Below are 24,565 nucleotides of genomic sequence, written 5' to 3'. Positions count from 1 at the left end.
TGATAAGGAAAGAGCTTAGGAGCTTGCGATTCCTCCTCCTCTCCTTCCTCTGGCTTTTCTTCCTGTGCTTTCATAGTCTCAAAAATAACTCTCCATGAAGAGAGCAGACGGTGGGACTCAGTATTGCCTTTTGTTGCAGAATCCCACAATTTCACCCCTGTGTCGTCCCAAAGTTCCCACGTAAAAATTGTAGATGCAGTCACTGCTGGCATATTTACTTGCACCCATTTGAGCATTGCTTTAAGGTCTTGCCCAGAAATACTTTTCTTATGTTTATTAAGAAGACCTTTCATAAGCTCATAAATGTCTCCTTCTGGGGACGAAGCCAGATTCCCCATTATGGATTTCCCACAGTTCACCTCTCAACTCCGGAGGGATTTCTGGCCGGCCAGCTCCTGCTTCCTTTCAGCAGATCATTCAAAGTTCTGTGGGATTCGCTGCAAGTCGCTCAGATAGGCGATTCGAGATCCCCTCCACATCAGATCCTTCACCGGATCACGTTGGGGTCACCAATTTGCGGCGAATGAAGAGACGGGACGCAGCTTGATGCAAGCAAGTTGTCAGTTTATTAGTGATTTTCTTACAATTATATACGTTTCTATCTTCTACATATCACACACTGATTGGTAAATCTTAAGGTAAAAAACACTGATTGGTTGACATTTAAGGCACACCATTAAAACAATAGGAACTGAGTTTACCTTGTCATAGCAACAATTTCTATTCTAAGATTAGGGTGTTTCTTCCTACGGACTTTCTAATTAATAAAGTTCCTTATCGGCACTATCCGTTCCCTTATCTGGCTACTTGTTCCTCTTTGTCCATCTGGTTGCCATCTCAACTGCAACGGCTCAAGAGTCTGCAGTTAGCTTGCTCCTTTGTTCCCAGGGCTTGTGCCCTACAAGTTCTAACATGTCTCTATTCATCAGGCTAACAGTACTTGGACTCTTGTCCTTGAGGCCTTGTCCTGCATATTATATTTTTAGACATGTTTATTCATATATGTATGGGTTTTATACTGGATACATTTACATAGAAAAGCAACTCAGTAGCTGGGTGGTAATTAAAAGGTTACATATTTGATATCTAAAGTTAGATGAGCTGAGTACCACTTCTAACACTCGGCAGCTTCACCACAGTATAAAGGTGAGGTTTGTTTTGTGCTGTGTTCTGTATCAGACAATGACGTTTGGTGTCATTGTAGGGTGAGCAGAAACATCAATGGGTGAAAGTGCTCAATGGAATCCAGTCCTGAAGAGAAGACCATGGCTTAAGTCTATGTCTTCACAGTGATCTTCACAATATTCTTCAGCTAATTGCAAGTCATATCCTGGCACCTTTCTCACATCCAGTATTACTGCTTCAGGTGATAGGTTAAAAACCTTTTTAGGTCTTCTGAAACATTTCTGCAGAGCTGACTCTGTCCCACTAATGCAGCCAGGCAGTATTGATGATTCCTTTTCATGCTTTGATATTATCCTTTTGCCCCCTGTGTCTTTTTGTTATGTTCAAAAGGGGTTAAATAAGACTGTGCTGAACCTTAACTTGTCCCTAATATGTCCAGATCTCAGCCCTTATGCCACACGTGATTGTGAGTGGAATCGTCATAAAGTTGTTTTTCATTAATACTCTTTTGGTGTTGAATGGAGACAAGTTGGGTTTGGTTTTTTTTATTCTTTTCTTTTCTTTTCTTTTCTTTTCTTTTCTTTTCTTTTCTTTTCTTTTCTTTTCTTTTCTTTTCTTTTCTTTCTTCTTTTTTTTCTTTTCTTTTTTTTCTTTCTTTTCCTCTGTTTCTTTCCGTCTCTTTTTCTTTACTTTTTTTTTCTTTGCAGTGCTATGTGATTAAAATTATTAACATAAAAAAGCTTACACAGAAAATCATAGAAATGGTTTCTGTAGCCATGAAGCTACTCCAGTGCAGCACATACCCCTCAGCTACATTTTCTGCAAAGAGTTTTAAGCATTTTCCTTAAACGACACTTCCACAGGAGCTGAAGGAGCTGGGCAGCTCCCGGACAGCACTGCGGGTTTGAGCCACAGGCAAAGCTGGTAATTTCCTAAGGCAGCAGATTGCTGATGGGAACAGTGTAGTTATGGTATTCTTTTTTGCTGGCACAGTGAAAAGGCAGGTCTGCTGAGGGAGGAGCTGTGGGAGAGGTGCTACGATTTTGGAGGAGAAGGTAATTTCAGTCAACAACAGCAAATGTCTGCTTTTCATCATGCTATCATCCCTCATCAGGGATGACTTACCATCCTTTTAATGGCAGCAGAAGCCGAAATCCTACCTCTCCAGGGCTAATTCCTTCTTTTCTTTCACACCTTTCTGCCTCTTCCCTTTTGATTTTTTTTTCTTTAAATAAAACAAAACCAACTTCTCTTCCCATAACAGAAACATCCCAACACTATTTACTGGCTAGAGAGGTAAAGTTCACTTTGCCCCGAACTCTTGTTCTCATTCAGGGTCTTGTGCTGTAATTCTAGGGAATAACTAAGGGTATTCCATCTAGGCTGCACTTCTGATTTTTCTTTTCTCCCTATCAAGTTTCAACTACCTAAAAATAGAAATGTTTAATAAAGGAAAGTGAATGAATTTTGATGCTACCAACTGTTAAGCAATTTAAGTTGTAGCTGTACTAACCTTAGCGTAAATGAACCTTGGTCTGGGAGCTGCATGATCAAATGCAGTTACAGAATAATTTAGACCAGTAGAATATTTCAGTAACGAAATAGAAATTCATTCTGGGCACATTTAAAGCTCTCACTTGTCACTTGCTCCTGAGGGTCAGGTTCCATACAGATGTGTAAGTTCCTGAACAAGCTTAGAATAAATTGTTCAACTTCGTATCTCTAGCTGGGGTTGTCAGCTGATGATTCCCAACCCTATAATATCTTGCAAGTGTGACAGAATGTGATCGTTTCCAGAAACTTGTACAGATAACTAGCACTAGCATATAAATAACCAGACAAAAGACAGTCTTTGCTGAGAGTAGCTTATTACCTTCTGGGTCAACGGCTCTTCTCTTCCCACACTGTTCTTATTACAAGACTAGTTTTAAATGACTAATAACACAGAGAGAGATCAGAGGTCACAATAATGACCACTGTAGTATCTTCAGTTTTATGTCCCAAATGGTTGAACAGGGGATTGTGTATTAGAAACCATATATTTTATTTGAAGACTAACCTATGGCTAAGTAGAAACCCTAGATGAGTTATTTTATTGCACTATGTTTCAGCTATCAATAAACTGGGCATAATGACACTTAACATCTTTAAATACTACAGCATGGAAAAACTTAAGGGGACTTTATAAATGTGACATAGTATTACTGGTGAAAAGACTTAAAATATTAAACATGTTATTGCTTTCCACTGTATTTTTTAATTCTATTGCCTCACTATTAATTTTATTTCTGGGCAGTGATATTTCAAATCTTTAAGCAGCTGTGACAATGGTCATTTCATTTGCCATTGGAGCCCAGGCATTTAAATGATTCACTGCTCTTGGAATACATGCTTGATGCCTTAGAATTGGTACTGTGCTCCTTGGCAGTCAAAGCCACTGGGATTGAGGTGACCAGGATCAAGAATTCATTGACAGGAGAAGCCAGAAGCAGGGTGGGTGGCTCATTTTTCTCATTCTTTCTTTGATCCATGCTGGTGTTTTATTCTCCTCACTCTTAAACCAAATGGAAAGGGGGATCTCATCTGCACCCAGCATATTCCCTTGATTTTTAGGAACTGTTGTTGGACTGGTTCTACCAGGCATCTTTCCTGCTTGTTCTGCATCCTTTGGTCTAACTTGCAGATTTTACTACCTGAACATGTTTTCCTTTACCCTGCTTTTATAACTTTCCTGCATGTTGCCCCCTGGTGATTACGTATTATTTAAATATTTATGCTTAGCTTTGTAAAAAAATGCTTTTCCTGTGTTATAGTGATGTAATACAGCGCCAGCACAGTTCTATAAAATGCTTATAAGCACTCCATGGTTACACTATTTCGGTATGCTTATATTTGCTTTTAAGGCAAATACTGATTATATCTTGCTTTGTATCTTTCTATTTTATGGATTCAGCAGGACCCTCCTTGGATAAACCTCTAAGGAAAAATAACAAAAGAAACCCAAAACCTTAAGTTTGTGGGTTTGTTGCTTTGGTTAGGGGTAAGTTTTGGGGTAAAGAAAATATAAGCAGCGGACAGGAATAATGATCCCATAGGAACTCACCCAATACTATTAATTTTTATGTTGGACTCATTATTTCACAGGTCTTTTTTAACTCTTAGAAATAATGGATAAAACAAGGTCCACTAAATTACTGGATACATAAATAAATAGATAGTAACTTCTACCCCCTTCTCTTACAAAAAGTGGAGTGTATTTCCAAGGTAGACTTCATTTACTGCAACAGAAGACACAATGAAGCCCAGTCTTGCTGTGGCTGACGTGTTACAGCTTTAATAGAAGGAAACTTCCAAAAATCAGGGATTCCAGTCAATAGAGAGGTTAACACTACTTCAAAACAAAACAGTTCAGTGATTTCAAATTACATTACTGTGTAAATTTTTGTTCTTCATAGGATTTGGTTATTTTGACCTTTCATTTCATTTCAAGATTAAAAGAGCTGTCAAAACATAAGGATTTATGATGAGCAGAAATTCTATTTTTGATCAACTCTAATAAGGTGTATTCCATGGGAACACATCACTACAGCTATCCAAACCATCTCAATTACTATTGATTAGAATATATCTCTAACAGAATGATGTTGCCAACTAGTCTGTGAATCTATTAAAAAAGTGAGAGTTGAAAAATGATGAAGATTCTGATCATTAGGAGAGTTTCTGCTAACTGTATCAGTTACTACTTTAAATCCTGAAACAATGGACTTAATATCTAAAAATGGAGCTAATATCTTTTTTTTATTGTTATTATTTACTTCACTGTATCTTGGAGAGCTGCATTTCTTTAGAAAAGCTTGTCTCATGTTTAATACATTTTTAGCTTAATGATAGTTTTTGCCAGTGAGTTCCACCAATCTATTAATAAGTTTAATTTAAAATAGCTTTTATTTTGATCATTTTTTATCTATGGTCTTAAAAAAACCAAACCAAAACAACTTTTTCATTTTCAGAGACGTGGAAGAGTATGCATGAATACCTAATATATTTTTATAAAATGTATTGCTCTATGTATAACCCCCATGTGTTTTTTTTTTTGTTCCTTTCCAAACTAAATAGTCATCACTGTTTTAATATCTACTAAGTAGCTGGCATTTTGAGGCTAGACAGCTGAGACATGCAGGTTCCAAGGCAACATTAAATTGAGTGTTTATTTAAACATCCTCTGAAATCTGTTTGTCTACTTGACCTAACTACTGACTTAAATGCAATGAGAAGGCATTTTAACACCATTAGTATCTGGATTCCAGCCAAAGAAAAGCTCCTTACTTTATATCCCTTTAGACTGCATTGAGGAAACAGCCTAAAAGTAGGTTTAGTATCACTTAATTCATTTTAAATGGTAAGGTAACTCACAGACTGTATCACAGAGAGACAAAAGCAAGTCTCTGTCCCACATTAGTTTTCCTGACATACGTAAAAATATTACTGTTTAGTTCTGGACAATTGTATGCTTCTGAGATTGTATTGAGGTGACTTTTTTCTCCTCTTTCAATCCAAGATTACTTTTTTTTTTTTTTTTTTTCCTCTTGTGTTAATGCCTTTAGCACAATGAAATTAAGCAGTCCAGATTTCTAATGCAAACTGCTCAGGGACAAGATGCTAAGTGATTCTAAGTGTTTTGTTGAGAGCCAGTGTTTAAGTAAACATTACAAATTATGGTTATGTAGTATATAATGTAGATTGAAGCCCTTGAGCAATGTATTATTCATAAAATACCTCACTTTATCAGTTTGATCATGTTTCTTTTCTTTAAAGAAGAAGATGACAAGGATTTTAGTCCTGTTACTGAGGCAGCATGTTAAATGGCAGGAAAGACACATCCTTGAAAGATCCATTTTCCTTTTCAGACCAGGTCTTTGATTATCTGGAGAAAAGATGTGATTATCTTAAGATGGCCTTTCATATGCTATAGCTGATCAAGCACATTTGGCTATTAGAAAATATATTACACACTAATTTCAACAGCATATTTCGTAGCATCAGGATTTTATTTGTCTGCACTTTGATCATATTTTATCTGTTTTGTTTATTTGTATTTATTTTATTCATTTAATTGAAAGGTATACTGTAATTAAAAAAACCCCAACAAACACTAACAGTATGCCTATAAGAAATAACACTACGATATATCAAATAAAGTTCAAGAAATAGGCTTGCAGGTTTGGATCTATTTACATAGGGTTGTATTAGGTTCTACCATCACTCATAGCTTCTAACTGCAGTTTAGGTTCTGGTATAACTCATACGTTCAATGTACAGATTAAGACCAGGTATCTGTGTTTAACAACTGCTGTCTTTTTCCAGTAGTCTGAATGGATGTGAATCTTGGAAAAAAGAAAATGCTCATGCAACACAGGAGTTTCATGGTATACAAGGATGGAACCTCTGGCCTTATGCTTATGTGTGCATATGATATATTCCTTGATGACAAGTGAATGTCAGAATGGATACATTCAATATCTCTTAAACTTATGTAGGGAAGTATGGGCAAGAAGTCCATACAAGACAAGTAAGGCATTTTGACAAACTTGTAGATGCTCTGTATGGGCTGTGTTGTAGTATCATATCTCAGAAGAGTTTATGGCTGCAACCTGTACACTGTTTCACACACATTTATACTGAAGAAAATGTTTTGGAAGAAGAAAGAAAGATTAGGACAAAAAAATCTTAGGGGATTAATAGATTTTTTTTAAAAAAAATATTATTACAGATAATATGGCAACACATAAAATACTTTTCATAGTCTAGTGCTGCCATAAATAATTTTCTAACACATTTTTGAGAGGAGACTAATGAAACAGTATTCATTATAGCCATAATTCTGTTTTCTCTCTCTGGGTTTTTTACCAATTTTAACTTTTCATGTTCACCTTTTAATACAGTTTCACTTTAATATTAAGGTAATCTTTGCATATCATTTGTAAAACTGGTTATTTATTGCCCAATTTTATCCCCCTTCTCCCCGCCCTGAGTAGAGGGGTTAAAAGAGTGAAGGTAATTCCCCCCCCCCCCCCCCCCCCCCCCCCCCGATATTTTTATCTATTTTTTTGGCAAAATATGCTGTCAATGATTAGTTGTCCCTTGCTGCTTCGGTGGTGTTATATGAAGCCTATGGGGCCTCCATCTCTTCCTAACAACAGCTGAGGGTTACATAAAATTTAGCTCATCTAGTGCTAAGGCTATTAAGTGGGTATGACTCAAAGATGCTGAGCGTGCACGTGTGCACTGGTGTGTGAAGTGGAAGCAAAAAGGGGCAACAAATTTCTTTGTACTTCGGGCACAATCCTAAATTTCATTAAGTCTAAAGAGTGGAGAATGAAAGAAGCTGTTTGCAGTGCCTCAGATGTGCCCCACCACAGTGTTGCAAGGGTATCTCTTGAGGAGATTTGGAAAAGGGGGATCTCCAGATCCCTCACTATCTGCCACCTTGGCTCACACCGGCAGCCTATCCAGTAATATGCCAGGTGTGCACCATCCTAAGGAGGGGTGGTCAAGAGCCTTGTGTCCATCAGGCATTGAAAATATTATTAAATTTGATGATTTTGATAAATGTGCATCTTGAAATTGCTCTGGTTTTGCACACACTGTAGACATTTTTTATAAAACACACCACTTAACCAACAATAATTCTTGCTAACAAAGCACCCCGATTGTAACTAACATTACAAGTTCCCGCAAATAAATTTATTTTCTTTGTTGCTGTGAGAGACTACCAGAAATGTGCTTCCTACCAAGAACACACAGTATGACTTCAAAGATCATACAATATGTTCTGAATTTGATGCTTATCACAAAAGAGGATTAACTTAGCAGTAATGTGTTAGTATTAAGATATATGATTAGATCTTGCAGATTGTGAGGAGAAGGAACTGTTTCCAGGCTTTGGGAGTATTCTTTGTATTTAAAGGTCTTGCAAATACATTTGACAATGCCCCCATTGTCTCTCTCCTTACTCCTTTTATCTCAGCATAGTCATTGCATTAGCTGTACAGATCTGGGTCCATGTGAAGATAAGCATGTAGTCCATTGTGATAAGCATGTAGTGTGGTTACCAAAGGTGTGATAAGAAAAGGAGTTTTGCCCATCACAGCTTAGTCACTCTAATAGGTTCAAAAGCTCTTTTGCTGGGAATTAAAGAGTGGTTATGTGAGCAGAGCTTAACATTTCTCAGTGATGCAGCTGCTGATTAGGAATCTTTGGGCAGTCCTAATTGATAAACATAGTAAGTTTCACCTCAGTAATGAAATCTTTTGCTGAACTTTCATCTTCTTGGAGCTGAGAGCACACAGTCAATTTCCACTTCTCTCCAACAGCATCATACTACACATGGCATATACTACCAACATTTTTCCCTTTTTTTTGGTCTGTGACTACATACATATCTTTACTGAAGGCACACAGAGTTTTCCATCACTGCTGACTTTCCATAGTGGAAGCTGGTTCAGTCATTGGTAGCTGATGATTCTCATGTTGCATTTCAGTACTTCTCTGTTCATTCTGTCCTTCAGTACTAAATGCCAGATGAATCATGTACACTTTGATTTGTGATACAGTGACCTAGATTAAGCTTAGACGGTAAGGATATACAATGCTTTAGCAGCTGTTTTTAAACTGAGTTTCTTCTTTGGAGCCTTCCTTCTCAGGTAAGAAATGCTGATAGAAAAGACCTAATTGACGCATATTAAAATAAAAGGTTCTTCATCTTCTGCACATAGTTGCTAATGTATATCTAAAGACATGCACTATGATGTGATAAATTGTATAACTGTTGGTTGCTGTGGTCTTTTTGCTACCCTAAATAATGGCACGGGTGGGGAAAGCATTCATGAATCATGCAAGTTGCCTCCTACTGGGCCAGCAAAATTATCTTCTCCACACTAATCATCAATATCATTGACCTTTGTCATAAAACTTGGGTCGTTCATATCTATATCCCATTAGAAGTATCATCCCACGACCACCTCTTTGGGTCTATTAAAGTCATGTCAGAAAGAATCATTGACTTCTCGTCAAACACATCCAACCTTCCACATTAATATGTCCACAGATGCCCCACTAATCACTCAGCAAACAATGCATGATGTGCACCAGGCAGTGAGAAAGTGAGGGAGAGGTATTTGGAGAACCCTGTCCTCCTCCAGAAATGGATTTGATAGTGACAGTGATAAATGAGGCAGGATACACAATATGTTTTCTCCCCCTTCATGAGTTGCAGGATTGGGTAGACGTTGTTCATTTGTTCTTTCTTTCTCCTCCCTCCTCTGCTCAGGAGTGCAGGAAGAAACTCACTTCTTTGATTAGAAAAATTATGAGGCAGTCAGTTTTGTGGTTTGATTTTTAAGCTCATGTGTGTTTTTTTCCCAAATTCCTCTCTTTGTCATTGTAACTCGCCTCCTAGAAACTTACCCTGTACTGAGTAGAGATGTGTTCTCAATACTGCTGTTTAGACTAAAGTTGTATTGAATTTGAAAAAAATACATATTGAATATTGAAGCCCAAACACTGACCACTTTATAAAATATCATACAAATTATTCAAACAATGTTGGACTGGATGATTAGATCCATACATTAAAACTGGGGCTATCTATTATATCATTGGAGAATAATTCAGGAGACCCTGACTCTATCCTCAGCCTGCTAATTCAATGATGGTTACCAGAGTTATATGGCTCTTGGGCCCTCTGTTCCAGCTTCGGTCTTTTACTATTGTCTGAAGTCCTTTACATTTGTCTACTCAAAGTGTAAGTCCTTCAGAGAAGGAATTACTTTTCTCTGCATGTTTGTACAGCACCAAACTGAGCAGAAAGAGACATTGCAAACTACCATACCGGGGGTGGGGGGAAGATGATGAAAATCAGCAACAGATACCTGTTTCTCAGTGGTTCTCGGACTCCATGGCACACCAAAATTTCAGAGAACTCTGGGGTTTTGGTAGGGAAATAAACTAAGTTGCAAAAAGGGCTGTTCAAGTCTATAAACGTTAGATATATCCCTTTGAAAAAATCTGACCTTGCCTCCGTTTTGTGCTAATTCCTTAATGGATGTAATGTTAATATTTACCCAATTTAAAATAGATGTTTTGAAGCTAAACTTAATAGTCTTTGGAAAAACTGCTTTAATATCCTTAAATGGGTGCAACTCTCTAACTGCAAATTATAACCATTATTTCTGTATTATATCCATTAGCAAACTCTCGGGGGCGGGGGGGGGGGAAACAAAAAAGTGAGGAAAAAGAACCCGACATTTCCAAGACCATATATAAACAACTCTAATTATAACATAAAAAGTACTTTAACAAATATTATTAATAATGATAACAACAATAACAAAAGATAATTTTGGAAAGGATATAATTTCATATGCTTCAGGGCATAAACTAGATTCTACCTATAAGGGCTTAGGAAGAAACTTCCCCTCTGGGCAAATTGTTGTACTATTCATCTATTTCTCTGAAGCATCTGGTGCCAGCCGTTGTTAAAAGCTCATTCCAGATCTATCTATTTCTTGTGTGCTATGGCAATTTTTATGTTTCTGTGAGCTGAAATAAAATTGTCTTTACCTAAAACTAATTTCAAGGTAGAGATACTATCTCTGCCAACATTATGCTGGCAGGACACTCTATAAACTACTTCTAAACACGAAGCCAAATGCAGCCCTTTTGAAGATCTGCAGGCTTAGTCTGACAGTTTTGGCAGATGCCTGGTATACTTCAAGGGCGTTGGAGCTTGTGCCAAATTTTCTTCTTTGATTTCCACAGATCTGAATGCACACATCTGGTTGTGGGAGGGGTTATCACACATCTACATCTGCCAACCATGGCCATGCTCTAACCTATGCATATTCCTTTAATTCCTGTGCACCTTCTCGTGACAGGCTAATTCTAGAAGTGAGTTATTTCAAAATCATTAACAGAAAATATTAGCAAAAAGAAAAAAAAAAAAGTAACAAACAAACAAATTAAAGCAAACAGGGTTGGGGAGAAAGACAGAAAACCTGAGCATGACTGGCTGAATTCCTATTTGGACTCGGAGGGGTCCACATGCTGTTCAAAGGCTACTGACATAAAAACATGCCAAAGAGTTAACATAGAAGCTCAGCTATAAAAAAAACAACAACAAAGTGTGTGAATTCAGAATGAAGTTTAAACCACAATCCGTAAATGTAGATTGATATAGAGGGGAATTTTTGTAGAAAAGTAAAGTATAGAAAAATAAAATGTAAACAAGAGGAAATTCAGAGAACTTGGGAGGGAATATAGGCAATATAATGAAATAATAACTGTTAGATGTGAGCCAATAATTCTTAAGCAATAACTTCCTTGGTGTATTCTTTTTCCCTTCTTAATCACACAAACCCCCAGGATCTGGTTGTAGGCTGTTGGGTTTTGATTCAATCATAGTAAAAACAGACCTGTGTTTCAACATGTTGTTTTATTTTAAGTACTTTAGATTCCAGAAGTATTTTTTAATGCAAATTTTGACTTGTTCTTCTGTACTTAGGCCCGTGGGTCAGGTGGTACATTTGTTTTCCTCTGACTGGAGCTCAAAACACAACTGAGAGAATATCTTGGAAGAAACTACCACTATTCTGAGAGTCTTAAGAGATAACAAGTGCAAATAGCAGGAGATTTCAGAGCCATCAAAGCTTTGGGCATTGCAGTATTACTGTACATGTGCCCAGACTTGGTCACACACACACATCACAACCATGCATTCTCTGGCTGCCGAAGCTTCCAGTAAATTACCCAAGTATAATTACAAATTGGCCTTAGAGGAAGAACTGAGTTATTAATGTCATCATGACTGCCCATCTTTGGCTGGTGCTGGTTTTTAATTTCTTTTCTTAAGGTCCATTCTGTCTTACAGTAGAACGCATGGAGGACAGCAACAAAAGCAATGCATCATAAAGGAAAAGGATAAGCTACATTATTTCAGTAGTAGTCAGCACAGACTTCTTTTTTTTTGCAGAGCTGGAAACAAGGATTATTTTATTTTGTATGGGGCCTTTCATTTATAATGAAGAGGAAAGAGGGACTAAAATCTTGTTAAGCACTTGAATTATGGTCAAGACCCCACTGGGATCACCCGGTATACCCTTGACCTTGATAGATAAATGTATGCCTTGATATATCTACACTTATTTTGTGTGGTAGTGGTTGACTTACATGTCCCTCCTCTCTGCATGTTAAATGCACCTAAATCTGATGGTAGACTGCATTTTTTTAAAGGAAGTGCAATGGCTTTAAAAGATGAGTGACAGAATACTGCACAGCTTAATTGGAAGTTAGGCTGATAGGCAGCATCTAGAAGGATATTTATTCTCTTTTCCCAATTCTAAGCAACTCTGACAAAAAAAAACCCCAGAAAATATGGGCCCTTGGAATCTGTTCTTCCCCTTTACATTCAAAAAGTAGTTAATCTTGCCTGGAAGTTCTTCTCTAAGGGTGGGTTCACACCTCTAAATCCTCAACTGAAAGAGGTGTTTTCTTTCATCCCATAATGAGCACCTTACCTGCATTTCAGTGGCAGTGCTGAGCTTTCTTAGCTTTTCAATTGCTTTAATGGTTTCCTGCTGGGCTTCCCTGAAATCCTTTGCCACACAACTAAGTCTCTGGATATGACATTGCTAGGCAACTTGGATTTGTAGGCAGAACCCCTGAAAGATGAGCCTTCAGTCATAGGTTATAATGATGACTGTTGAAATTCCCACAACACCCTAGAGAGCACAGCTCTAAGTATTCAAATAGGAGTGATGACTGCTGCATACATGTCTAGCTGATTGACAGAGAAAGTTGTCTGAAGTACAGATATCAGCAAAGTACGAATCTCAAAACATAAGTGTAGAAATATTGTGGATAATCATGTGAATAAAACCTAAGGAAAGTCAGAGGTCAGATCTGTACCTGATACAAATTGGCACACATCTGCAACACTGTTACCCCAGCTGAAGATCTGATCAGGGAAAGTTTCTCTAGATTTAATGATTTCTCATGTTTATTTCACTAGATGCTCACTAATCTTTGTGAATGAGCAAAAAAGTCCTAAAATCATGGATCACCCACCTCCAGATTCTTTTTGTGTGTGGATTCTCAAACTGTCACCAAAAAATTAAAAAAAAAAAATAAAAAATAAAAAATGAAGAACTACCTGAAAACCAGCCAAACCTTGAGATACTCTGTGGATCATCTTAAATTACCAGTAGGAAAAAAGTCAATATGCAACTTGAGTTAATGTCATGATTTGCTTTTAAAAGTAACAAATACCTGTAATATCTTTTGTTCCTTTTAGTTTCTTTTCCCTTCCACCTTTGAAAAAAACATTTGTCTTGTAATCAAAGTTGTCAGTAATATGAAATGACTTCTGTTTCGTATAGCTGGCTTCTTCATATAGACCTGACTTTTGGCAAGGTAAGGTGGGTGGTTCAAAGCAGAGAAATGAAAAAAGTTTAAAAAAAGTCCAACCAGTATTCCTCCTGAATGTCAGCTTTACTTGTATCACAGTGGCTTGAACTGTGGAATACAGTGATATTCCAAGCTGACTTGTGCCTTAAACAAATCAATGCCAAGCTGCAGCTGATGATGATTGCAATGCACTAGCTTGTATATCTGAACTTCACTGTTCCCTGGTGCTTCATTCAGAGCATTTGAATACCTTTGCTCTTGCATTGTTAACACTGGACAAGGACTTGACTATGTGAAAAAGAATGCAGTGTTTGTAATTTCTTGCTGATAGATTTACAGTAACTGATGCAAAACTCAAGTGCATGCCAACTGAACAGGTTCAACTAATTTTGTTCATTGTTGAATTCCGAGTAATAGATTCAAGAAGAGTTTAAATGTCTACTTATCATTATACAGTGTTACAGCTAAATTCATCTACTCTCTGCCACAGATCCCTTCTAGATACCCATCCTCTGTGCAACAGCAAAGGTGTTTCAACCTAAGAAGAGGTGGAGGGGCCTTTTATTTCTGTCATAAGTATGTGGGTCACAATAGCTATATTGGTCAAAAATGGTGATAATCATTGTGGTTAGTGATTGCTTCTATCAGCTATATATTGTATTCTGTTCTAAACTATGACCAGATGATAATGTGAAAATTTGTTAACAAAGATTGGGAAGAATACAGTAAATGGGAAGGTAAAGATAGGCACATTGGGGATTTAGACCATGAACTAAAGATATAGATATTAATTTATTTTCTTTATACATCCACAAGTCTTTAAAGACTACATCTGGATAAAACCTTTGGTCTGGAATTCAAAACTCCACTCAAAAATGGATTTATTTTTTTTACATTTGACCAAGATTCAAAGTACTGTCCTTCAGTTGCGTTTAACTGTTTTGCAGAGGCATAGCTTCAGAATTACTACTTTACTCAAATTCAAGGGCACCAAATAAGTTTTTGTTTAACAGACTAAAATTCCCTATTTTTTTCCATTTTCAAACCTGATTATAAAACCTCTCATATATCCAGAAGAATAATTCATTTCACTGTCTTTTACAAATGTTCTGTGGAACTGAGTAGAACTTGAGGTACATACTTAAATAATAATACAGCTGTTCATATAGCAATTTCACAAGATCTTACAGAATTTTTAAAATAAATAAAATGTAGGATTATTTATATCGCATACATATCAGGTAAGCTTTTTATAACAAGGATATAATGATGTGTTCCATTTTAGTAAAGTCAAGAAAACAAAACATCTACAGAAAATTCCTCTTATCTGCCTCTTAAGCCTCCAGAAGTTTCTTCATATATAAAGAGAAGGCATTTTTTGTTTGATAAATAGTACAAGCAAAAGGAGAGGGAAGATAAAGAGGTGACACTGTAAAAATGTATGTATGAAGATACCTACATTGTGCAGATGACACTATTTGGGGATAAATGATATACTTAAAGGACAAAGATTAAAATGTGAGATTTGCTATGGAGCATAGCAAATGGAGGGAGGAAAAAAGGCTTGAAAGTATTCTCCTCATAGAAAAATGGTAGAGAGTTCAACAGCAAACAAGAACTTTTGTGCATAACTCTTATATTAAATTTTATAACAGTGTAACTACGAATGAAGTAAAATGACTAATTAATATGCAGTTTAGAAACTGAAGAAAGTATATCATTGCACATTAAGAACCCAGTTCAATGGGCTGCTTAAGCATGTGTTTAAGTACAAGATGAAGTTCCACTGATACCGTTGAAGTTAACCACTAATTTCTCTGAACACAGGTATATACATGGTCAGTATGTGTACTAAATGAGATGAACACTGTCATTTAAATTCCCTCTGTCTTTTCCCTTTTCTATATAATTCTCTACTAGACCATTGTAATCACCCATCTTTGATAATGGTAAACATTTGAGGTCCATTATCTTGACTTATAGACAGCATAGGACTTCATGGAAAAATATTTTCAAAGTTAATGAACTGGAGAACAGAAAGCTGCATGGGGTAGAATAAAAACTGGTCTGTAGGACTTGTGGCACACAATAGCTATGAACTACAGCTCAAGGAAAGTCCTGTGTGATACCCATGCTGTGAAGAGCCTTTGCTTTCCAGTTACTCCCAACTTTCACACAATTTTGTGCATGTGTTTATTAATTACCTTATTTTTTTAATGTTTAGTTGAGAAGGAATGAATAGAAGGGACAGAACTGTAGAGGTTACATCCCTGGGGAGCAGAAGTACATCTGGTGATAGAAATTATTTCCTTCAGGAACAGCTGTGAAAGCCTTATGTGCCAGTAGCTGCATGTGAACCCTTTATTTTTGTAGTAAAAAATCTGACAGGAAAGTGTAACTCTGGAGAGAGTATTTATATGCAACCAAACGCATCCACTTTGCATTAAACATCCTTGTTAAGCAGGTTTATGTGCTCCTGTCTGCTGTCAGTCAGGTTTCTGTGCACTATCAATCAGCTGCAATCATCTGGTTTCCCACGGTTGGGTTTGAGTATACAGTGCATAATTGCCAGTTGCAAGGTAGTTGCATACCCCTAAAAATGGGCGTAAGTTAATCAGTCTGTCCAATATTCTGCTTCTTCACAGATTTTGAACACTGAAAAATGTTCATTTTTTTTTTTTTCATTCCATTTGGAGCTCCCTTGCAAACCTAGCAGTAGCTGTGTAGATCACATGCAACACCTTCCATCAGAACAAATCCTCTAACCCTTCCAAAAACTCCATCCTGGACCAGTTCACTTCTGCCTGTCTGAATGTCTGCAAAAACCAAGTAGGTTGAGTTCAGCTCTGTCCGTAGTAATTCTAGCTATGACCTTCAGAAACTACCGTAAATTCAGCCACCAATTATGTTCTCCCTTTTGTAAAATGAGTTGAATGTTCTCCTGTCTTTCAGTCTTTATAAAATACAGTTAAAATTAAAGGCAGTGTGCAAATGCTAAAAAATGCAACCCTGAGCCTACACAATCAGTGTCAGTAGGAGTTTTGCCATGGAATTCAAAGGGTGCAGGGTCAGGACCTGATATAATTGAGAGAAGTTGTTAATATACATCACTTACTGCCTGCCTGCAGTTCTTGTCTAGCTAATAAAGTCACTCACTGACATAACAATATAGAGTGCAGAAGCAGGTGACACACTCTACTGTGTGGTTATGAGGTCTTTTATAGCACACCTTTTCCTTCAGTACGCAGTGGAGGGTATATAAATACACTCCATATGCTTTATACTACTATATTGAGTAACTTTTTAAACATATGCTTTGGCAGCTCAGCATATCTCAGGCAAAAATTGCTATATGACATCCATAACATTACCAGCTTCTGTGCATTTATGAATACACTAGAATAGTCTAGCACCAGTAGCTGCCAGTTATACCTAATTGGCACTAATAGACCCACTTAAATTAGTGAGAATTGAAGGGTTGGTTGGTTGTTTAAATATTTTTCTTTGTCATCAAAGGTTTATATTAGTGGCATTCCAAATGTGTAACAATAAGTGCAAAATTATATGCAATCAACATTTGAAGCCACCTGTTTTGTCAGGGGGCACTGTGACTGTTAGATGAAAAAAGTGGCAACAGAAGTAGCAGCTCCTAATCACATACTCTTCCTCTGTTTCTTACCAGTTGCTGTGCTATTTAGGTTAACACCCATAGAAGATGCTTACTTGTGCTGTAGACCACATTTTCTGTGTGGTCAGGAAGGATTATGAACCAAGACGCAAGATGATACATATTTATGAATAAAAGAATATTGCATATCATGAAATAGCATACTGTGTTCTCAGAAACTTTGACCTTAAGAAAGATTCAGCAGTTAAAAAATTCAGGAGAAGCTTCTAAAGATAAGAAGCATTTACTGTCCTTGGTTAAATAATTTTTGAGTTCTAAGCAGCAGTAAAGAAGTTTTGTATCTTCATATAGGGTGGTAGGGAGACAGGGATGGAAAGATTGAATTTATGTTTGATGTTGACCATTGTAAGAAGACAGTGAAGAAAAGAAAGATATAACTCAGTAGCTTCTGAATGGATTTGAGGTCTGGAGAAAAAAAATGTTACATTTGAAGAGATCAACCTGTTTATTTTATCAGAAAGAAAATAAAGGGGTGGTTCTACTTAAACATTTAAGTACCTTGAGAGAGGAAAGACTCCTGATGTGAAACCACTTTATCTTGTAGAGAAACACATAGAGATAAAATGCATATCAAACACACTGTATTCATATTAATCAAAATTGGGAGGAATTGATTGGGCTTTGGTTTTGTTTGGTTTTGGTTTTGGGGTTTTCTTAGGGTTTGTGTGTGTGTGGGGGGGGGGGGGTGTTGGGTTTTTTTGGTTTTGGGGGTTTTTTTGGTTGGTTGGGTGGGTGGTTGGTTCTTTTTTTAAAGATCTGTCTTACCAGGAAAACTAAGTTGCAAGAGTATTAAGGAGTTCTCTGTCTTCTGAAATTTCTAGCTCAGAGCCAGAATCATTTTGAACCAAATGTTTCACAAACACAAATAATTGGAATCAATTTACAGTAATACTGGTTTTGCAAAATGTAGGATATAGATGATACCTGGTCTGATAATGGTGCCTTCTGATCTGGAACACTATGACAATTTGAAGGGCTGGTCAAAAAAACAGATTATTGCTTTAAGAGCAAATTGACATTGTTCTTTTTGAAAAGGGAATTTTCAGTAAAAATAATTTTCATTTTTAATCTCTTTTTTTTTATGAATTCAGTTAATTCATTTCAGGGTGAAGAAGATCGCTTTCTATATCAGAAAGCTCATTGTGAGCACAGAATGGGAACAATTATTTGAGCTATCTCTGGACGTCTAATTGAAATTCAAGATGTGTTATCCATTCCTAAAATGGTAAGTTCCAGATATAAAAGGAAAGGTCTTTCAAAGAGTCAGGTTATGGCATTTCAGACCTATGCAGTTGTAATTAATTTTTTTAATCAATTTTAAAAAAATCCAACAAAACCCCACCCTCTAAATATTTAAATGATTTTGACATGTAAACATAATTCAAGTTTTATTGTTTACTTTAGGGGAAAAGGTAATATAACTCTATTTTGTGAACCTTTTTCTCCCTCCTCAGTTTTAAAGCTCTATTGATGGACACATCCTTTTAGAACTCACACCATGTCTGGCTGAAGTTGTCACTTTACATTGAATTGTAAGTTGACAAGGAAGTCCTAGCCAAATGCAACACTTTAACAAGACGACACATGAGACAATGAAACCTGAAATGACATGGTTTTCTTTTTTTCCACTTTTTTTTCTTGCTTGACACACAGTATTTTCCTGAAGAAATAAGAAAAAGAAGAAATTAAAAGTATGGGTCTACTTTCACTTTCCATTGACAATGACAGCACCCAGGCTCCTGACTTAAACTATTCATCCAACTTCTAAATGCCAGAATTGAGGTGGCATAAAGTTAGGCCAAAATAGCACAGAGAAGTAAAGCATCGGTGAGAAGTTTTTATTGAAAGGAATTTCATGGTTTTGTTTTTATTTTCCAGGGAAAAGGGGCCTAAAAATAAGCAAAAAAGATAAAATGGTTTAGCTGAAAAGGATGGCGTTTTTTGGTTTTTGTTGCTTTCCTTCTTAGCTGTTACTGCTCTTAGCTATAACTTAGTCTCAAGCTTATGCATTCACTCTCTGAAACTAGTCATGGTGAGGTACCCACACACTTTCCTAGATGTTTACACATTTGCAACTCTTTGGAGGCAAGGTGTAATTCCCTTCATGCAGCAAAATAGAAAGAAGTATAAACGGTGCAAATACTGAGCTGGTGGATTGTGACCTGGTGACAGAGTTCCTCTGCCTCATTTTCTTATCATAGAAAAAAATATAATGCTTATTCTGTTTTGGAACATCTGCCACTGATGTAAGTTAGCCCCTGAGGACTTACTTTCAAATGTAAGTTAGCACAGGATGTTTTTACCCAGGTCAGGTGAAATGACAATGTGTTTTGACATCTGATGACCCATGTTAATTCAGGTAGGCAGCCCAGAATAACTGGGTTAACCAAGCAAAAAAAAAACAACATTATTAACTCTAGACCCTGTCAAAGAAACTAAAAAATCTTCACCTCTATGGTTACTTTGAGTCCTGAAAACTTTCATTGTGGCTCACCACAAAATTCAGCAACTCATGCCATCAAACCAGGTCTCCAGATCCAAACTCACACCGCTATCACCAACCTACCACCTGGTACTCTTCCCAACTCACTGAGTACTTCCAAATCCTCAGTACCGTAACTATTAAACTCTACAGCACCATTATGTGATAAATTTATATTTATCATTTTTTAAGAGGAAAAAGGAGGGAAAAATAAAGTGAAAAATCCATGCAAGTGCCTTTAAAAAACAGCCTGTAAACATGTGTTAGGTCCTTCTGATCTTCATTGAGGACCAGTTAGTTTCAGGATAAATATAAAATGCTGTTTCCAGTGTCCACTGAGCAGGAGAGGATATATGCAAATGAACGTCTGGGAGGATGCGTGGCTCCCACATTTGCATGTGCTCTCTCTTTATGTCTGCAGTACTTAATTTGTGAAGTATGTTCTCCCGGGGGGGTGGGGTGGGGGTGGTGGGGGTGGGGGTGGGTGTGGGTTGAGTAAAACAAGATTCAGTTCAGGGTTTTGCTACATTAAATTAAGTGTAATGTCCATATACCCCCAAGGGGGATGGGCTAGGACTAAGCACACTTCAGATCCTGAAAGGATGATGACTTACTTTGAAAGCAAGTAACTTTTGAGCAAATTTGAACTGCATATGACAGAGGCATGGGGTGTTGGCGTGAATTAATGTGAGCATTTAATGAGCTGTATTGTTACACTCATTCTAAAAAACTAAGGCTTTCTGAAGCAGTTAGGAGCAGTTTGAAGTGTAGAAATGCTTACTAGAAATTTGAATCTATATTTCTTTGATATCTTCTAACATTTCTTAATTTAAACTTTTACTTGTATCCTTGAGATTGTTGGGATGACTATAACTACTTGGTTGTTACAGTCACAACTTTTACGAAGGTTGCCATCTGTAACTTCTTAATGTTAAGGCATACAGACAGGAGCAAGTTGCCCCAAACCAGTAAGTTATAGTCTTTAACATCTAAGGCCCAAGCTAATGGAAATTACCTCAAGTTACTTGGAATAATTAAAGATATTTTCAGTTTATTATCTTCTGTGCTATGTTATACATAGGTGCAAAATAGTTTCCCAAATCCTCTGTGTGACAAATAAACAAGTAACTCAAAAATAAGGGAAACCAGAAGGATGAAAGTAGCAGTGACCGAAGACAAAAAAAAAGGTGTTAAGGGATCTGGGAAACATTATTCAGGCAAATCACTCTGGATTAAATCCACCTCGTACTGTTGCACATTATGCTTCTTACCATTTTATAAAATGCCTAGTGTTGCATCAAATGCCCCATTTACCGTTTAAAATTAATAGCATTAGCTGATTCAAAATACAGGTTTATTCAGGAGATATACAGTTACCTAATAGCAAATGCTGAGGAAAGGAATGTGGCATAGTTCTTGTACCATTTTCCCCTTTTCCTAAAGATCTTGTAACCTGGAATATTTGGTTTCTATCCTCTTTCTCTGTGTGATCAAAGAAAGCTTTATTTTAATGAAACTCTAAACAATCCTGACAGTCCATTGTGATTATAGTACCCAAATTCCAATTACAAATAAATGCCATAAAAAAAAAAGTAGGTCAACAATCTAATAATTCACATGAAGCCAGAGTACCACTAGTATCTGTACAAGTCTCTGTACATCTTACTGTGCAATCACACTTAAATAATCTTTTCTGCTTTATCAATGTTAAGAGGCAAGAGTCACAGCACATTCATAAAATTGTTTAAAAAAGTCCCCAAAAATTAATACAAAAAGAACTTTAAGGAAAAAAAGCAGGAATATCAAAACTTCACGAACATAGAATTTCTATTTTTTTCTCAATTATAACTTTCTTTTTTTCCCAACCAGTGCAATTTTGGCAAATATAACAGTTTGGAAAAAAATATCTTACTATACATCCCTTACCGTGGATTGAGGGGTTTAAATTTAGATAAAGCTCCAGAATTAGTGTTGTACAGATAAATAATCATTGACATAATATAGCATCTTGCCAGAGAAACCATGAATAAAAAAACTATTTGAAATCTTCAATATTCCATAAAAGCATCCCTTTAGGATTCTTTTTAGATTTTTAATGATCAGAAGCAGGTCCATAAGATACAGATACAATAAAAATCTTCATTATTTAATACTCCAAAATGGTACAATGAGTTAAATTATCTTGTCAGCATATATTTTAAATATACAAACTAAACAATGGATATGATAAAATAGAAAGATATATGTGTCCTGTTTTCAAGAAACATGTGATTAACAGAGAAAAAGCTAAGTGTGATATATTGTTGAGAACATTAAACCAATTTGAACAAATTTTATGAATATATGGATCATATATTCTCTTCCATAAATGCTTTTTAGATAATAATATCCTTCAGCAATGACAAAATGATTGCAGCTGATCTACAGTATATTTTTCTTTATGTGCTTTATATCCATAAAACAATAAAAAAATTAAATCTCAAAAAAGCAAGGAAAAAAAGAGGAGAGAAAGAGACTAGAAGCATAGCAGCAAACCGGTTTTCACAATTCAGCTTTTATATTTTTTGCTGGTTTTAAGCTAAAACTGATTTCAGCCACTGTGCAAGAACAGAGGAACTGTTCTATGTAGCTCTCTTCTAGGGTCTTGTCTTAAGAGCTAACTTGTGTCCATACTTGAAATGGATGGGTAAAACCCCACTTGGCACTTGGTGAACTGCAACGTCAAGGGCTGAGATAGCCCACGAACATCCTGTGAGAGATAAATTTAATTTGTCTTTATACATTTGGCTAAGTTGTTTTCATCTGATATTAAATAGTCCCCTACAGTATCATCTTTTTAGCAGCTGATGTGTTTGCTATTAATACATGCATAAATTATGCATTGTGTTACATAATAACAGCAAAAATGGAACAGTAATGAACATGGCATTAGCAGGTATCACATTAGATGTACTCCATCCACTCCACAGTATGTTTTTGTCCAGTAGGTGCAGACAGACCAGTTGTGGGAATTACTGACTGAAGGAAATAGAAGTGGTTTCTGACATCAGAATCCTTTTTATCTAGATCATTTTAAGTTAATTTGTCATGAAATGGGACAGAGCAAAGCAAAGGATGGAAAGGAAGCCAACTTTTTAAGCTGTTCCACTGAAATCCACAGAATCTGTACTGGCATCCTTACACAGAAAACAGAAAACTAGGAACAAAAGGAAAAGAAACTGTGAATTTTGCAATACCACCTCTCTCCAGGTACCAAGAAAAGGCTCCTGTCTGCTTGGTGGCATTTTTCTGATCTTGGGGAAAAAAAAAAAAAAAAAAAAAGGTAGAGTTTAACTCTAACCTACATGTTGTCCACATACACGGAGTAACTCATGTCTCAGGCTTTGATTATGACCTCCTTGGAAAAGGCACTGTAGAGCTTTGTTGAAATGGCTGCATATTGTCCAATGAAGGGGAAAAACTGGAGTGAAATTACTGTGAGTCTGGATGGAGAAAAGGCAAGACAAGAGAGGGGCAGAGCTGTGTTTGCAATGCAACATTTCTCACTATCCTTCATCTGTCAAATACAGCCACACCGGGGCAGCCCTGATTTGGCCCTCTCTGAAAAGCGCTTTGAAGTTGAAACATACTTTGTAAGTGCTAAGTATTATTACTAAAATTAATTGATAGGGTGACTGTTCAGTGCAGCTGCCTGCTAGCTTAGATTGAGTTATACTGCAGGATATTGTTTGTGTTGTACTGAAGAGGGCTGCAGTAATACTGTATGACTGCCTCTCCCCTGGGAACTCTCCGAAAGCAAGATGTGCATCTGATAAGAGTATCCCAGTGAGCAATGATTTAAATACATAAATAAAATTAATAGGAATGAGGAACATGTGTGAGGGCTTCATAAAGACCAGGCTTCAGTTTGGATAAAAGTTGTCTTTGGTCTTCATTTTGGAGGTTATGAGTGGTCCAAAGTTGAGTCCAATATGGAAAAGGAGAAGCCTTAACAGAACCTTTATGACTGTTCTGAGATCAGTTTCAGACTCAGATAACTCCCATCCACTGTCCAGCGTCTTTTTTGATCTGCTTCGACTGTTGACTGAAAATGCACCCAATTCACTTTTTCAAGGCATATAGCAGGTATCTTGTTCAGGAGCCCCATTGACTCAGATTTCCATTGCAGTCAGTGAAGACAGGGTGGTGGGAGAGACAGGAAAGTTCACATGATGCAGAATGACTCTTACATGGGCTGTGTCTTCTTGTATTGACTAGAGAAGGAGCCTGCAGAAGATGAACGTAAGTGCCTCAGCTAAAGGATGTCCCTGGATTGGCATAGTCTGCCTCTGAACAGAAGCAAATCTGATCTAAATGGGCCCTAGGTGGGGTGAACTGTCCCTGCTACTCACTTTCCCAGTACTCACCTTGTCCTTTTGTTTACTCTTTCTTTGAGTGTGAATTCCTGGAATCCTTTATTTGTTGTTCCTTCTTTCCAGTGCTAAGTCTCCCGTGCAAACTGCTCCGCTAGAATGCAGCTGTCTCATTTTGCATCGCAGACTCAAAACACAGCTCTCACCAGTCCATGTTATGCTAACTTATCATTGAAACATTCAGACCCGAACCCCTGGAATTTTCCATCTGCTTTTCATCTGCTGAGCTGACGCTAGAAGGGCAACCGCTGCGAGAAACCCTGCAGGGCAGGTTTTACCAGTGGGTGTAATTGAGAAACAGTAGCTAACACTCTCAGATACAGGGCAAGGGGATGGTTAATAAAAAAAAATATAGATCAAAAAGATATAAACACACATCACAGCGTGATCCAAATC

This window comes from Falco rusticolus, chromosome Z (assembly GCF_015220075.1).
Source record: "Falco rusticolus isolate bFalRus1 chromosome Z, bFalRus1.pri, whole genome shotgun sequence".
In the NCBI taxonomy this organism is placed as follows: domain Eukaryota; kingdom Metazoa; phylum Chordata; class Aves; order Falconiformes; family Falconidae; genus Falco; species Falco rusticolus.
The sequence above is the reverse complement of the archived record's forward strand: the minus strand, read 5'-3'. Positions refer to the sequence as shown.